Here is a 13367-nt window from a genome sequence, read left to right as displayed (position 1 = left end):
TTGGTATGTACACCTCAACTGACCTTTTCGGTGTTGGTTTCCTATCGATTCTGATAATAACGTCCCTATAGCTGAACTATTCACAGTAGTTTTCTCTCTTTCTTACCTTACTGTTCGTAACGAATCCCACTGCTTCTCTAATTGCGCTATACTCATCTGACCAGATGTGCTTTTCTTCTTTCCATTTCACTTCACTGACACCCAGTATATCTACATTGAGCTTTAATTTTTAGTCCCTCTCAGAATTTTTATCTTCCCTACAACGTTCAAACATCTGCCATTCTACGTCTCAACTGGTAGATCGTTACCCTTTTGCTTTCTCATGGTCTCCTCTCCCTTGGCAGTCCCTTCCGGGAGATCAGATTGGCAGAATAGTCTGAAAGTCCGCAATCTTTTGCCAATGGAGAGATCCTTATGATACTTTCTCAATTACAGGCCACATGTCCTAGGGAGTCACATTATGTGTTCTTATCGCAGTGGTCGCCATAGAATTCTGCTTCCTCATGCCGTTGATCAACGCTGATTTTTCTAAATTTGAGGGGCAGTTTCCAACCCTAGGGGTATCTTCCTTGATTACTGGTCAAAGACGCTAACACAAAGTTTGTTAGTGATGAAGAGAAACTGAAGTTTAAGAGACTAGTTAGAAAGAATCAATGCGGAAAGATGTAGGACATGAAAGTAATAAGGAATGAAGATATACGCTTGATGTTCTCTGACGCTATAGATACTGCGATAATGGACAGCTCAGTAGATAGTTTAGCTGAAGAGAAATGGACATCTCTGAAAAGGTCAGTCGCAAGAGCTGGAGGGAAAAACGTATGTACAAGGAAGGTAGCTGCGAAGAAACCATGTGTAATAGAAGAAATACTTCGGTTGATCGACGAAATAAGGAAGTACCAAAATGTTCAGGGAAATCCACGAATAAGAAAATACAAGTGACTTTGGAATGAGATAAACAGAAGTACACGAAAGCTATGTCGAAATGGCGGCATTAAAATGCCAAGAAATCGACTTAGCATACAGATATGTCAAAACAACCTTCGGTGAAATTAAAGGCAAGCGCGGTAACAATAAGAGTACAATATGGATTCCACTGTTGTATGTTGAGGAGTCAGTGGATAGTTGGAAAGAGTACATAAAGGGCCTCTATGAGGATAAGACTTACTTGTGATAGAAATACAAGCAGGAGTCATGAGCAAAAGATTCGGGATCCTGTATTGAAATCATGATGTAGAAGAACTTCAGAAGACTTAAAATAAAATAAACAAGACGGGGCAGATAATATTATATCGGAATTTCTAAAACCAAACGATTATTCCCATTGGTGAATGTATGAAACTGGCGATATGCCATCAGGTTCCCGAAAAAAAGAAAATCATCCTCAGAATTCCGAAGATAGCAAGAGCCTAAAAGTGCGAGAATTATCACACTATCTGGTTAACAAATGGTTCAAATGGCTCTGAACACTATGGGACTTAACATCTGAGGTCATCAGTCCCCTAGAACTTAGAACTACTTAAACCTACCTAACCTAAGGACATCACACACATCCATGCCCGAGGCTGGATTCGAACTTTCGACCGTAGCGGTCGCGTGGTTCCAGACTGTGGCGCCACCATGGCCGGCTATCTGGTTAACATCTCATGCATCCAAATTGCTGATAAGCATAATACGTGGAAGAATGGAAAAGAAAAGAGAGGATCTGTTATATGGTAATCAGTATGGCTTTAAGGAAGTTAAAGGCACGAGAGACTCAGTTCCGCCTTTGTGGTTAACGATGGAAGCAAGACTAAACGGTTATTCGGAAAGTAGGTTCCGATCACTCACGAAATGGATACCACTGGGAAAATCCGATGAAGAACTGTACAGATATTTTGGACTGTTTCTCGCGTCGCTCTTTTCACCTCAGAGTGTACAGTGAGCACCTGAACATACATAAGAAGGAGTGTCTCCCGGAAAGTATGAGGGCCAAGAAAGGGATTTCGCCTGATGTCATGCAGCCCACATAACACATCTATGATACGGTCCCTTCTTCATAACCATTCTAGGCCGCACTTCGCTGGGGCAATGAAGATGCTCCTGCAGCTTGTTCGATGGGAAATGTTTTATCACCCACAATACAGTCCGTAACTCGCTGCCCCTGTATTTCAAATCTGCTCACATGATCCGCTGCCCTCGAAGACACACTTCGGCACAGTCAACTTGCTGTAAATCAGCTTACAGTATTGGCGGAAAGCATAGGTGTCTGCCTCCTATGACGAGAATATTGGAAAATTGGCACAACGCTACGACAAATTTCTCAGTCCGAGCTGTGACTATGCATAGAAGTATCTAGAAAGTGTAGCTAACTGTTACAGATAAAACATTTTTTTGGTTTTCAAAGTGGTTTCCATTTCGCGAGCGATTAGAACTTACTTTCCGTATAGCCCTCGTAAATAATGGCACGGTCATAGGATTTTCCGACGTGGGAAAAGCGACCGACAATGTAAAATGGTGTAAAATTGTGTAAAATTTTCGAAATCCGCCGGCCGCAGTGGTCTAGTGGTTCAGGCGCTCAGTCCGGAACTGCGCGACTGCTACGGTCGCAGGGTCGAATCCTGCCTCGGGCATGGATGTGTGTGATGTCCTTAGGTTAGTTAGGTTTAAGTAGTTCTAAGCTCTAGGGGACTGATGACCACAGATGTTAAGTCCCATAGTGCTCAGAGCCATTTGAACCATTTGAACCATTTCGAATTCCTGAGAAATACAGGGGTAAGGTGTCGGGCAATACGGGTAATATACAAGGACCACGTTTGAACAGTAAGAGTGGATGACCAAGAACGAAGTGTACAGGTTGTAAAGGATGGGATGTAGTCTTCCGCCCCTGGTGTTCATCTGTACGTCGGAGAAGCAATAACCGATATAAAAGAAAGGTTCAAGAGAGGATTAAAATTCAAGGTGAAATGGTGTTATCGTTAAGACTCGCTGATGACATCGCTATCCTCAAAGAAAGTGAAGAAGAATTGTAGGATTTGTTAAATGGAATGAACAGTCTGATGAGTACAGAACGTGAATTCATAGTCTTTCGAAGAAAGACGAAAGTAAGGAAAAGTAATAGATATGAAAACAGCGAGAAACTTATCATGATCGGTGGTCACGAAGTAGATGAAGTTAAGGAATTATGGTACTGACGCAGCAAAATAACCCAAGATGGACGTAGCAAAAATCTATTCCTGGATAAGAGAAGTTTATTAGTATCAAATACAGGTCTTAATCTGAGGAAGAAATTTCTGAGAACGTACGTTTGGAGCAGAGCATTGTATTCCAATGGGCTATGGACTGTGGTGAAACCGGAACAGGGAGATTAGAAGCAATTGAGATATGGTACTGCAGAAACATGCTAAATATACTTGGAATGATAATGTAAGGAATGATTATGTTCTCAGCAGAATTGGCGAGGTTTACGGAGCGAATTAATCATTTATAGTTAGAGAAGAGAAGTTTCTGGCACAACTTGACTAGAAGAAGGGATCGGTTGGTAGGACATGTTCTGAGGCATCAAGGGATCACCAGTTTAGTATTGGGGGGCACTGTGGAGGGTAAAAATTGTAGAGGGAGACCAAGCGATGAATACACTAAGCAGATTCAGAAGGATGTAGGTTGCAGTAGGTACTGGGAGATGAAGAAGCATGCACAGGATAGAGTAGCATGGAGAGCTGCATAAAACCGGTCTCAGGACTTGTATATTGTCACCTTGATGAGGATATAATCTGCAAAAAATTTCACAGGCCGAATGAATTAAATCAATCAACAGCCTCCATTTGCTGCGTGTTTGTGTGTGTGTGTGTGTGTGTGTGTGTGTGTGTGTGTGTGTGCGCGTGCGTGCGTGTTTGTGTGTGTATGTGTGTGTGCATGCATGTGTGTGTGTGTGTGTATGCGTGTGTGTGTGTGTGTCTGTGTGTGTGTGCGTGCGTGCGTGTTTGTGTGTATGTGTGTGTGTGTGTGTGTGTGTGTGTGTGTGTGTTTGTGTGTATCTTTGTGTAGTTTATAGGAAATGTTGTAATTGTTATCACATGATATCATATCACGGATCTGGTGCACGGCAGTTCGTGTAATTTATTTCAGTTATGTGCCAATTACTGACTAATTGGCCACACAGTAAGGAGATCAAATTATGACCGCATATGTCGCTTAGCATTACAGTTGAACACACACTCAGTAGAGACAGAGATAGTTTTTGGAGTTAAAGTTTTTTCTGAAAGGAACCGCATAAAACGCGTTATTTCTTTTCGGCTTTTGTAGTTTTGTAGATGAACACAACAAGCTGAGAGCATGGATTTACGACGTTCGTTTTCCTTTCTTTTTTTTTTTTTTTAACTGGCTTTCTGGACACGCCCATTCAGACATCTCAACAGTGCAATGTCAGTTATGAGATACGAACGTAGCGTCAGCAAAACACCCGTTCTAGTGCGGAAAAAAAACTCCTACCGAGTCCCCTCCGCTTAGCAAACCACTGCGCTGACCGCATAGCTATCGAGGCAGACACAACTAGTTCTGTTCTTTGCGACTCCTCATGTCAACATGCAAATACTTTTGCTGTGGCTTTTCCTATCGTCGAAGCTATCTATAGTAGAGGTGAGGTCCTAGGCGGAAATACCACGGTGAAGTACTAGCTCTACCACTATTAGCTGCTGCTTTTCCGACGGTTTTGTAAAACAATATCCCTTAAATTTTATCAAATTAAAAAAAGAAACTATTAAATTGTTGCGAGTGAAACGAGCAGCAATGATACGTTTCCTCTGGCTTATCACAGATACTTCGGTTTTCTTCTCCCAATATGTCAACAGCGTAAATCTAGTACAAAACTGAAATGTAAGTGCCCTTAAGGGGTCAACGGGGCCAGGAGTTTCTCCTCTGATACGATTCATCTACGTCTCCTTACACCCTTTAGCAGATACACTTGTCAACAGAAGCGTCACAGACACTCATAAATGCTGTTACACCAGCGTGAAAGGGAGTATGCATTCTGCAGGGCATTGGGAGTTGCAGTCAGCTCATAGTACTTTTCTGACCAATTGTTCCTGCAGTTCTGAGGTCAAACAGATTTGGTGGCTTATTTCCTTTTTTGTTTTGTTAAACTATTCCAGCCTATCTGTATATATGGCAATTGTTAAACACTCAGTTTCTGAATGCGAAGTTGTGATGTCGAAGTCATTAACTTTATTCTCAATCGTATTTCTTGATTTCAAATACAGCACCCTAAATTATTATTCACGCGCATAGTTTTACATCATTAGACCATCCAGTAGTACCACTTTGTGAATTTGTAGCAGTCGGTGGTGATTATTACATGCGAAGGCATTTTGGAGACCACTCAGAGCTCAGATCATCACCCTGGTGTTAACGACGTACACCATAAATTTGAATACAACAATGTAGTCAACATTAAGATGAAGAGGCTTCGACAGAATAAAGTAGCTTGGGAAGCTGAATCAAACCTGTCTTCTGACTGAAGATCACAATCAGCATTACAATACGTGTCACCAGAAATTTAGAAAATGCACATACTTGACGATTTCAAAATGTTTTTGTCGGAAGTTGAATACTGCAAATTCCGATGCAACACTTTATAACGATTTAATCCTGAAAAGCCATAATCTACTGCATATAAACTGTCAATAAACGGTATATACTTGGGAGAGTTAAGTTTAGAATGATATGTAATTACGTAATTGTAATAAAATGTAACTACGTCTAAAATATTTCTCGAATGTATCAATAATGTTTCAAATGACTCTGAGCACTATGGGACTTAACTTCTGAGGTCATCAGTCCCCTAGAACTTAGAACTACTTAAACCTAACTAACCTAAGGACATCACACACACCCATGCCCGAGGCAGGATTGGAACCTGCGACCGAAGCGGTGGCGCGGTTGCAGACTGTAGCGCGTAGAACCGCTCGGCCACTTCGGCCGGCTCGAATGTATCGTTTAGTACGAAATTCTTATAACACGAAAACTGTTTAAACGTAGATACACATGTACTACCTTAAGTTCACTCAAGTTACAAAGGCCGGGAGAATGCGAGGGTCACCGAGCGGGGTGGCGCAGTGGTTAGACACTGGACTCGCATTCGGGAGGACGACGGTTCAATCCCGCGTCCGCCCATCCTGATTTAGGTTTTCCGTGATTTCCCTAAATCTCTCCAGGCAAATGCCAGGTGGTTCCTTTCAAAGGGCACGGCCGACTTCCTTCCCCGTCCATCCCTAATCTGATGAGACCGATGACCTCGCTGTCTGGTCCCCTTCCCCCAACAAACCACCCAACCAACCAACCAATGCGAGCGTGGATGCCTTAATACCGACATACAGTGACCAGTGAAGAAACCATCTGCAGTGTAGCGGAAGTGCCGAGGCACTGAATGAGGGCGGACTGGTTTTTCATCCTGACTTACTCATTAAGCTTCATTCAAAATGACTCTTCTCTTGGCAGAGGCGTGTGCGTTGATTTCAGATTTCCTAACAGATTATAGCTGTGGTAGGCGTTCCAGTCCGGAACCGCGCAACTGCTACGGTAGCAGGTTCGAATCCTGCCACGGGCATGGATGTGTGTGGTGTCCTTAGGTTAGGTAGGTTTAAGTAGTTCTAAGTTCTAGGGGACTGATGACCTCAGATGTTAAGTCCCATAGTGCTCAGAGCCATTTGAACCATTTTCACTCTGATGTAAAGTGAGCGCTGAATATCTCAGTCGAAAAAGCATTTTCCGACAGTAGTTCTGAGTTCCAGCTCGGGTGCTGCACACAGAATTTATCTGCTAGGAAATTTCACCGACCTTCCATTACCTCACTCCCAATTCAACTAGTGCCCAAATTCTTCTCGGAGAAAACAGCTCAAAGAGGACGAAGTTTCCCATTCTCACTCCCATGTTCTGGCCAAATACCTCGCTTCGGACAAGCGTTTGAACGCAGCGGGTCGCCTGCTGGTCTGCAGAAAGTAGCGGCCGGGCGGGCGGCGGGCGTGGCATATCGGGTCGATAGCGGAGCACGATGTGAGGGCGAAGGGCCGAGAAGGGAAGCGAAGAGGAAGGGACGGCAAGGCGTGGGAAGCGAAGGGGAAGGGAAGGGAAGGGAAGGGGGCCGCGGCATCGGACACGGTGGCGATCGCGCCTCGTGAGAGGCAGCCCGCTCAGCCCGGCCCAGCTGGTGAGGCGCGGCCAGAGCTGTCACCGCCGCCGGCCTGCGGCTCACCGCTTCCGTCGGGTGTCGGTGCCGGAGAAATGATGCCGCGGTGGGACAAGTAGAGATTGCATTGAACATGAAACCTGGAGCTCGGCTTCTGAAAGAAACCAGCCGCTAGGGGCCCTCTTCACATGGGAGGATGTGCATCCTGACGTGAAGAGCCGAAGTTACTCCTTTCGCACTGAAGATCATGATTCCTTTCACATGAGTGGCAAAGAGATCCGTCTTTGGGTCTCTGTAACCGTCGTATTACTTAACACGTAGTTCTTCATTGAGGCAGGTAGGCTCCACCTCTAGACGGAGCACATTCAGCCGCTTCATGCCAGCTGTGTACCTGTCGTCGCTTGCAGTTGTGATTCACAATATCGTCAGTTCAATTGCAATATGAAATAAAACAAAAAATCAAGACAATGGTTTCGTTTAACATTTCTCACCGGACTCGACCAAATTATGTCGCCTGTAAAGTCAGACTGCTACAAAGAGGAAGATTAGTTACTTCCTATCGCAGAAGTTATCAGTAGTAATATATCAAAGAGGTAAATTCGTAAATGCACCAGGTTACCATAAATACAGGAAAACTGATGCTACAAATGGATTCAGCTGGTATGAATGATTACAAATTAGAAGACAAAAAAAATTCCTCGCCAATATACAGGGTGTTACAAAAAGGTACGGCCAAACTTTCAGGAAACATTCCTCACACACGAATAAAGAAAAGATGTTAGGTGGACATGTGTCCGGAAACGCTTAATTTCCATGTTGGAGCTCATTTTAGTTTCGTCAGTATGTACTGTACTCCCTCGATTCACCGCCAGTTGGCCCAATTGAAGGAAGGTAATGTTGACTTCGGTGCTTGTGTTGACATGCGACTCATTGCTCTACAGTACTAGCATCAAGCACATCAGTACGTAGCATCAACAGGTTAGTGTTCATCACGAATGTGGTTTTGCAGTCAATGCAATGCTTACAAATGCGGAGTTGGCAGATGCCTATTTGATGTATGGATTAGCACGGAGCAATAGCCGTGGCGCGGTACGTTTGTATCGAGACAGATTTCCAGAACGAAGGTGTTCCGACAGGAAGACGTTCGAAGCAATTGATCGGCGTCTTAGGGAGCACGGAACATTCGAGCCTATTACTCGCGACTGGGGAAGACCTAGAACGACGGCGACACCTGCAATGGACGAGGCAATTCTCGTGCGGTTGACGATAACCCTAATGTCAGCGTCAGAGAAGTTGCTGCTGTACAAGGTAACGTTGACCACGTCACTGTATGGAGAGTGCTACGGGAGAACCAGTTGTTTCCGTACCATGTACAGCGTGTGCAGCCACTATCTGCAGCTGATTGGCCTCCACGGGTACACTTCTGCGAATGGTTCATCCAACAATGTGTCAATCCTCATGTCAGTGCAAATGTTCTCTTTACGGATGAGGCTTCATTCCAACGTGATCAAATTGTAAATTTTCACAATCAACATGTGTGGGCTGACGAGAATCCGCACGCAATTGTGCAATCACGTCATCAACACAGATTTTCTGTGGACGTTTGGGCAGACATTGTTGATGATGTCTTGATTGGGCCTATGTTCTTCCACCTACGCTCAATGGATCACGTTATCATGATTTCATACGGGATACTCTACCGGTGCTGCTAGGACATGTGCCTTTGCAAGTACGACACAGCATGAGGTTCATGCACGATGGAGCTCATGCACATTTCACTCGAAGTGTTCGTACCTTTCTCAACAACAGATTCGGTGACCGATGGATTGGTAGAGGCGGACCAATTCCATGGCGTCCACGCTCTCCTGACCTCAACCCTCTTGACTTTCATTTATGGGGGCTCTTGTCTATGCAACCCTGGTACCAAATGTAGAGACTTTTCGTGCTCGTATTGTGGACGGCTGTGTTACAGTATGCCATTCTCCAGGGCTGCATCAGCGCATCAGGGATTCCATGCGACGGAGGGTGGATGTATGTATCCTTGCTAACGGAGGAAATTTTTAACATTTCCTGTAACAAAGTGTTTGAAGTCACGCTGGTACGTTCTGTTGCTGTGTGTTTCCATTCCATGATTAATGTGATTTGAAGAGAAGTAATAAAATGAGCTCCAACATGGAAAGTAAGCGTTTCCGGACATATGCCCACATAACATATTTTCTTTCTTTGTGTGTGAGGAATATTTCCAGAAAGTTTGCCGTACCTTTTTGTAACACCCTGTATATCAGTATATCAGAGACTTTCCGTTACTGCTAAGATATAAAATGTATTAAAATACAGTAACTATAAAAAGAGGAAGGGAAAGCTCCCGTGTTACAAATTAGTGATACGATTATCAAGAAAATCTAAAATATCGAAAACACCTTTTAGTTACAATCGTCATAGAACCAAAAACGAAACATGAACCTACAAAAAACGCAGAAACTAGTGACATAAATGCCATGTCATGGAGATCTCTCCATTGGCATGCTGATATTTTTCTCAGCGCCCGTACCAATTCCAAACCTTTGTACTGTCCAAATATGCATCTTTCCCGAATAGTGATGAAATGATGAAAACAACACAAACACCGAGCCCCTGGGTGGAGAAAATTCCCCTTCCGGCCAGGAATCGAACATCGTGATCCACAGGTAACAATGCTAGCTAGGAGACCACGAGCTACGGACAGAAAATATTCTTAACTAGTCCCCCATTCGAATGTATGGAAGGGGACTGCAAAGGGCATGAGAGAAACACTGAATAACCAATGAAAGGATATCGTTCTACGAGTTGGGGCCTGCAATGATGATGATGATGTTTGGTTTGTGAGGCGCTCAACTGCGCTGTTATCACCACCCGTACACGTGCCCAAACTTTACACGGTCCAGTTTCGTCACTTTCACGAATGATAATGAAATGATGAGGACGACACAAACATCCAGTCCCCGGGGCGTGCAATGTCAGAAGCCTGAACGTGGTAGGGTAGGTAGAAAATCAGGAAAGGAAATGGGAAGTCGCAATCTAGATATAGTGGAGGGTCAATGAAGTGAAATAGAGAGAAGACGAGGATGCTGGTCAGACGAAACCTTTAAAGTTAACGATCTGTACTTTGATGTGTTAAAATGTCCTCCTGACTGCTTTCAATCGTTTGGAGGTGCTTCTATGTTTCCTTAAACCATTTACCAGAGACTTACGAGCTGTTACTCGGGTTGCCTCCATCCCGAACAGACGCCAATTGAACTTCGGTTGTTTTTTCGTCATTGAATCCATCGGATGTTCATTATTCCTACGTAACTCAGCTCTTCATCGAAGTACCTACTGTTCTTCTATTACACGAGGAACCATTACTTTTCGAATGATCTCACGCTGAAACTTCTCAGCTTATTAAGTGCTTCATTCCGTGGCATTCGGTTTTGAATTTGGCTTTTCTCGAAATTTCCTTTTTCTTGTATAGTACGAAAAGTAGCAGCCACCCTTTGTCTTCTCTCTCCTCCTGTCCTCTTTCATTAGCATTCACTCTACTATCTCACCCAGGTATCTCAAACAATACACATTTCGGTTTTACCGTACTCGTTTCTTAGGGGAGTATGTGTTAATCGATTGTCGATTATGTACTTTGTTTTCTCGAAAGAAATTTGTAGACTACCTTTTTCTGCCTGTCGCTTCATTATATTTATCTGTTCGACAGATTTTCTGTGGTTCTTGAGAGGATGGCCAGATCATCTGTAAAAACCACTACTAGATCGTTTGATTACGTAATTATCCAATTCTCTTTCCCAACTCCAAATCTAATTGACGCATTACTAACGTCATTCTTTGCTGCTCCAGGTGAACTTTGTTCAGGAGCGCTTTCCAGACTAATTTTCCCACTCACTAGTGATCTTGCTTAACAAGCAGCTGAAGAGAACTGAGGACCATCATTTGATAATTTTCCCAAGAGCATTACATTCGAATGTGTCGTTGATAGTTTGTTTTTAGGGTCAGTTCTGAATTCTATCAAGACGTTAAACAATGATTCCCTGCTGGCCGAATCATATATTTCCTTAAAACCCGGCCAAGTTGATAACCTGCCTGCTCAGTCAGCACATCCTGCTGTTCCTTGGGGAGTACCTTGCAAGTCTTACATTACTACTGTCGACGTCAGCTTTACTACCTGTTTTGTGCAGGGGGTGAGGCAATGCTTTTTGTAATCAACAAATATTATTAGAATTCCCTAGATCTTCCCCATTCTTGACATGGGAAATTAATGGCGATGCCTCCTCGACTTCTTAACATTTCAAATGTCACTGAGCCTTCCACGACGGTTTTATGATTACTCAGTTATGCGACAATCTCCCGAAGTTCTTCAGGAGTAGGTTACGTTGAACAGTTATTCAGCAGCTCTGGAATTATTCTCTGCTATTTTTCCGTGTATTCTTGTCAACTGAGCAGTGACGAGAGGTATTTCGCTATGCTGTCACAGTTTTCCTTATTGTTCACTGTCAGTTTCCTATCATCTCTCTTGAATGTCAAATTAGGTGGTTTACCGACTTTCACGTGATGCCTAAAAGTGCTGTAAAAGTTTCTGCTGTTATTTTGAATTCTGATTCAATCCTCTCGGTTTCTTCTGACTTTGCTCGTTTCACTCTGCGGAAGGCTTTTGCAGTCTGCTGCCCTCTATTCCTTTTAACTGATATTTATATTAAATTGGAATCTCAAGAACTCTTGCGGTTTGAAATTCCTTCTTGACACACACTTATACAATAGCCATACACTGAGACAAGTCTCTCACCTGTTCGTAGAGACGTACAATGAGTTAACAGAGTTTAATCACAACTTGATTATAAAAGTTTTATATCATTCATGGCAGTTTCAGTAACAGCCTCTTCCCAAATTCTTTATTTATCAAAAACTTAGCTAACCTAAGGCCATCAAATACATACATGCATGCTCAAGGCAGGTTTCTAACCTGCGACCGTAGCAGTCGCGTGGTTCCGGACTGAAGCGCCTACTAACTGCTCGGCCACAGTGGCCGGCCTTTATTGATCACAATCCGTTATTTATCACAATCCGTTATTTATCACAATTCATTATTATAACAATTCGTTATTTATAATAATTCTTTATTCATAACTACTTGGTATTTATCTTGTAGATACATCTACATAAAACTGAATGCATGAAATGTTATGTCTTCAGAGACGCTGAAAATATCCCGCACGTAACAGATCAATTGGTTTCCTATAAAATAGCCAAGTTTTGTACTTTACAATGATGTAACATAAAGAAAGATAATTAGATTCGAATGCAAAATGGTTCCAAGGTGACAGACTGTGCACGCTAAGTGATGTGGGAGATCTGCGTCAGTATCTTAGCCTTGTACTGGCCGTTGGGCTTTGAACTAAAGAAGGTGTGAGAACGCTTTCTGCTTTCTGGCCACTCGGAAGTTCATAAAATGCTGGTCAGTCAAGATGTTCGTCGGGAGCTCATGGTCATATTTGGTTTAGTTACATCACTCCAGTGGGACATAGTTTGTAACGAATAGTACTTTACGGTTTATTTTCACCTTTTCCATTTAGAAATCTGCTGTGAAAAGACTTTGTCATTAATTTGTCTTCTACATAGTAAGTGATCAAGCAAATTCTAAACGTTGCTTTCCTACTGAGAACCACTACGTCTTCAGCAGCATGAGAAGTTACATTTGCGATTACTTCAACTCTGCATTAATTAACAAAATGGATTCAGATCTGGTCGCTCCTGTACTGATGGAGTATTTACCCTCAAAAACCTAGTGAAGAGAAGGACAGCAAGGGGCTTTACAACCCACCTTGTCTTTGTAGACTTCCAGAAAGCTTATGACACAGTTCCACAAAACAAGCTGTGGACAATTCTAATTGATAATGGTGTGCCACCGAGCTATGTGAACGTGTCAGGCTCCTCTACCAAGGTTGTACGGCAATGATTAAAGTGAGAAATCAACTATCTCAAGAGTTTGAGGTGACAAAGGGACTACGCCAGGGATGCACACTTGCCCCTACACTCTTTAAGATCTACCAAGAGGAGGCACTAAAATCATGGAAAAGGAAATGCGGAGGAATGGGTGTCCCTGTAGATGACGAGATCTTGTTCACTCTACTTTTTGCTGACGACCAGGTGTTAGTAGCTGAAGATGAGGAAGATGCAAATTACATGC

The sequence above is a fragment of the Schistocerca piceifrons genome, chromosome 3 (assembly GCF_021461385.2).
Source record: "Schistocerca piceifrons isolate TAMUIC-IGC-003096 chromosome 3, iqSchPice1.1, whole genome shotgun sequence".
NCBI lineage: Eukaryota > Metazoa > Arthropoda > Insecta > Orthoptera > Acrididae > Schistocerca > Schistocerca piceifrons.
This window is presented reverse-complemented; position numbering follows the sequence as displayed.